Here is a 5028-nt window from a genome sequence, read left to right as displayed (position 1 = left end):
CACATATGCACAATCTTATATACACACACACACACACACACACACACACACACACACACACACACACACACACACACACACTCAGGCACACAGCTCTCCAGGTCTGTCCAAGCTGGGGTCAGAGTGATCATCAATCTCTGTCTCACAGACACACACACTCACTCACTCACACAGACACACACTCACTCACTCACACAGACTCACACACACTCACTCACACAGACACACACTCACTCACTCACACTCACACAGACATACACACACATATACACAGCTCTCCAGGTCTGTCCAACCTGGGGTCAGAGTGATCATCAATCTCTGTCTCACAGACACACACACACACTCACTCACTCACACAGACACACACTCACTCACTCACACAGACACACACTCACACAGACACACACTCATTCACTCACACACACACACTCACACAGACATACACACACATACACACAGCTCTCCAGGTCTGTCCAACCTGGGGTCAGAGTGATCATCAATCTCTCTCTCTCAGACCCACACACTCACACACACACACAGCCCCAGGGTGGGGGAAACTTACCAGCCCAGCTGAGCCCCAGCTGTTCAGCAATCAGGGACATCTTCAGTTCTGCCCGTTCGCGGGCACTCAGAGAGGCTGTAACATTTCCAAACACACCCGTGAGAGGGGTTCCCGAGCACCGCTGTTTCACTGCGCGTCTCTGCGGGAGCTCAGGGCATCGCCGAGGTGACAGCCCGAGAGCTCCAACCCCCCCTCCCCGCTTCCACAACGCCTCGGCAATTCCTGGGATCCTGCCCCGGATTCCGGAACCTGCCGGGTTGGCCAGAGCGCCTTCACCGGCCTCTCAGTCCGTGACAGGAGGGGGTTTCTGTCCCTCCTGAGCCAGCCGGCAAAAACGGCTCAGGGTCACGGAGCGGCCTGTGGAACAGGGCCGGGGAGTCAGCTCATCCCTCAGCAGCTTGGTCTGTCTGCTTCACAAGCGACGACGCTGTCACTTTCAAAAGGCTATTCGGTCTGTGGTTGTTTGGAAGAGACTCCACAATCACACACAACGCCAGATTACAGTCTGACGGGTTTATTTGGAAGCACTGGCTTTCGGAGCGCTGCCCCTTCATCAGGTGGATGTGGAGGATAAGGTCATAAGACACAGAATTTAGAGCGATGATCGTATTCTCCACAGCCACCTGATGAAGGGGCAGTGCTCTGAAAGCTAGTGCTTCCCAATAAACCCACTGGACTAAAATCTGGTGCTGTGTGATTTTTTAACTTTGTGCCACCCCCCCAGTCCGACACTGTCACCTCCGAGTTTGGAAGAGAGGTTGTAAAAGCAGAGGGGGCCAAGATGTCCAGTTTAACACGGGAAGGGGAGTGGTCAGTCTCCCAGTTCAGGTCATTTTGAGCTTGTTTTAGCTGCAGCCATCACAAGTATGTGAGAGTCCAGGGGGAATCGCAAACTCCAATGAAGGATTCCTCTGAAACCCCTCTCTGGATATCGTTCCCTCTTTCTGGATTAGTGGGGCTGGAGAAGCACAGCAGTTCAGGCAGCATCCGAGGAGCAGTAAAATCGATGCCTGAAACGTTGATTTTCCTGCTCCTCGGATGCTGCCTGAACTGCTGTGCTTTTCCAGCACCACTCTAATCCAGAATCTGGTTTCCAGCATCTGCAGTCATTGTTTTTACCTTATATATAGTTCCCTCTTGCCTGTACGAATCTGCGTTTGGATTTACCGAAGGGGTGCGTTGATGGGATGTTACCAGATTGGAACAGTTAATTATAATGTGAGAAGCCCATAGTGTGAGATGCATTCGTCAGAGGGAAATGGGTCTGGGTGGGATACTCTTCGGAGGGTGGGTGTGGACTGGTTGGGCCGAAGGGCCTGTTTCCACACTGTAAGGAATCTAATCTAATCTAATTAGCCAAATTACTGTCTCAGGTCTATTCAGTTTTCCAATAGGTATGTTATTCTAAATTCCATTTTCTTTTGTTCGCGTTTCGAGTGGCGTGTTTAAATAAAATTCTGTTTTGCTTAAAGCTGAGTGGTTTTGACCAGCTGCACCGTACCTGGAACACCAGGGCGGCACGGTGGCACAGTGGTTAGCACTGCTGCCTCAAAAATGTGCGGGTCAGGTGAATTGGCCATGCTAAATTGCCCGTAGTGTTGGGTAAGGCGTAGATGTAGGGGTATGGGTGGGTTTCGCTTCGGCGGGTCGGTGTGGACTTGTTGGGCCGAAGGGCCTGTTTCCACACTGTAATGTAATGTAATGTAATCTAATCTAATCTAATCTAAAAACCACTTCACATCAGCCTGGAAATTAGGGAGAAGTTCACGTCTGGGCTTCGTTCCAAGAATATTTTGAGGCGGGGCAGGGGGTGAGTCTGGCTTTATCGGTGAAACTCGGAGTTGTCCACCTGAAGCCGAAGGGTGGAGCTCATTTGGAAGAGGCGGGTGGGACGTGAAAGAGAGAGAGAGAGAGAGAGGCGCAAACCCACCCATTTTTGGCAATGGAAAACCACATTCCGCACCTTCTCTGAGTGGGCTGTGGCACTTGAGGGGGGGGGGGGGGGGGGGGGGATTTGATCCGAAGGCAAGTGTTGTAATCTTCCAGCTCTGAGTCCAGCCGGCTTGGCGCTTTCGTTTAAAAGTTAGGACAAGAAGTGTTTGAGAAGATTCGCAGCTCAGGGTGATGGCAAGTCTGTCAGTCAGCTCCCTGAGCTGGAAGGTATGTTTTCAGACGTTTCGTCACCATACCGGGTAACATCATCAGGGAGAGTCTCCGGTGAAGTGCTGGTGGGATGGCCCACCTCTCTGTTTATAGGTCCTGGTTTCTTAGGATGTGCCGACCTCATTTCCTGTTCGGTGTTTTGAAGGGAAGGGAGATGGGATCTAAGTCGATGTGTTTATTGACGGAGTTCTGGTTAGAATGCCATGCCTCTAAGAATTCTCGCGCGTGCCTTTGTTTCGCCTGTCCCAGGATGTGTGTGCTTCCCCATTCCAAGTGGTGTTCTCCTTTGTCTGTATGTATGGAGACTAGTGAGAGTGGGTCATGTCTTTAGGTGGCCAGTTGGTGTTCATGTCTCCTGGTGACAAGTTTTGTGCTCATTTGTCTGATGTATTTTTTTTTCCAGTTCTTGCATGGTAACTTGTCAAAGACATTAAATTTGCTGGTGGTATCTAATGGATCCTTTAGCTTCATGAGTCACTGTTTTAGTGTGTGGGTGGGTTTGTGGGCTACCATGATGCCAAGGGGTCTGAGTAATCTGGAAGTCATTTCTGATTTGTCTTTGACATAAGGTAATGCAGCTATAGGTTTTGGTTGCATTGTGTCTGTTTCTGAGGAATCAGTGAATTATATTTATTGCGTACCCAGTTTTTTTTCTTGAAAGCGATCTACCGATATTGTCCTTCTGCTGTTTGTAGTTCTTGAGTGCCGCAGTGTGGTGGAGCTCATTGAAATAGAGCCATAGAGATGTACAGCACAGAAACAGACCCTTCGGTCCAACCCGTCCAGGCTGACCCAGATATCCCAACCCAATCTAGTCCCACCTGCCAGCACCCGGCCCATATCCCCCCCAAACCCTTCCTATTCATATATCCACCCAGATGCCTCTTAAATGTTGCAATTGTACCAGCCTCCACCACTTCCTCTGGCAGCTCATTCCATACACGTACCACCCTCTGTGTGAAAAAGTTGTCCCTTACGTCCCATTTATATCTTTCCCCTCTCACCCTAAACCTATGCCCTCTAGTTCTGGACTCCCCGACTCCAGGGAAAAGATTTTGCCTATTTACCCTATCCATGCCCCCTCATAATTGTGTAAACCTCTACAAGGTCACCCCTCAGCCTCCGATGCTCCAGGGAAAACAGCCCCAGCCTGTTCAGCCTCTCCCTATAGCTCCAACCCTGGCAACATCCTTATAATTTTTTTCTGAACCCTTTCACGTTTCACAACATCTTTCCGATAGGTCTTGATGCAGTTCCGTTTGTGGGTGTTGGGATGATTGCTTCTGAAGTGAAGTATTTGGTCTGCGTGCGTTATTTGAACAGTATACGCTGGCTCGAGTCTCTCCACCACACTGCAAACAGCAGAAGGACAATATCGGCAAAACGTTTTCAAGGGAAAATGAAATGGGTACCCGGCAGACACGATCCACCAACTACTCAGAATCCAATTCAAACAAGCAGCCATCCCACCGGACACTCTCGCTGATGATGTTACCGAGTCATGGTGACAAAACGTCTGAAACCAAACCTTCCAGCTCACTTACAGACTCCGAACAATAGAAGCAGCCTGAATGGGTGGGAACCATGAGTTTTAGTTTTAGCTTCCAGCAGTTGCCAGGGTCTTAAAGCTGCACATGAAATAGCATGTGAAACAATCTATTTTACTGAATTCGCCTTTGCCAAGGGTGTGTTTATGGGATATTACTATATCAGAAAAGTTACTGCTTAGGAGTTAAGTGCCAATACAGTTGTTATTCCAATTTTCTCTGCATTCTGTCTGGATTTTAACGATGGTGTAGAGATTAGGTGTGTTTTGCTCCAAGCCAAGTCGTTTGACCAAGTGCATTCCATCCAGAGGCCAACACCAGACACTTCCCTTGAAAAGAAGCAGGGCGCTGGCATTGAGGCTGTCTTCGTAATATATACCGAGGGTGGTTGGTCTGTTCTCTAACACCGGAAACTGGGGAATTTCCCTGAGCATTTCGAAATGAAGGAGCGTGAGCAGTCTCCCCGACATGTTCAGTAGGCACTGGTTGCTGTGTGTGCGTGCGTCCGTATAAGTGAGTGAGCGAGTGAGTGTGTCTGTGTGTGTTTGCGTGTGAGAGAGAGAATGTGTGTGCAAGTGTGAGCGTGTGTGTGTGTGAGAGAGAGAATGTGTGCGCAAGTGTGCATGAGTGTGTGTGAGAGAGAGGATGTGTGCAAATGTGAGTGTGTGTGTGTGGGAGAGAAGATGTGTGCGCAAGTGTGAGTGTGTGTGTGTATGAGAGAGAAGATGTGTGCACAAGTGTGTGTGTGTGAGAGAG

General features: G+C 49.5%; 1 long non-coding RNA gene across 1 annotated transcript in view; it reads left to right on the top strand.

Moving 5' to 3' along the window:
- Positions 1–561: 561 nt before the first annotated feature.
- LOC122543153 overlaps positions 562–5028 on the top strand; it is a 16664-nt gene continuing 12197 nt past the window's right edge. Inside the window, exon 1 of the long non-coding RNA XR_006309937.1 lies at positions 562–639. This is a non-coding gene — a long non-coding RNA (uncharacterized LOC122543153). The remainder of the gene's footprint in view (positions 640–5028) is intronic.

Source organism: Chiloscyllium plagiosum, chromosome 42, assembly GCF_004010195.1.
Source record: "Chiloscyllium plagiosum isolate BGI_BamShark_2017 chromosome 42, ASM401019v2, whole genome shotgun sequence".
NCBI classification, from domain to species: Eukaryota; Metazoa; Chordata; class Chondrichthyes; order Orectolobiformes; family Hemiscylliidae; genus Chiloscyllium; species Chiloscyllium plagiosum.
The sequence above is the reverse complement of the archived record's forward strand: the minus strand, read 5'-3'. Positions and strand labels throughout refer to the sequence as shown.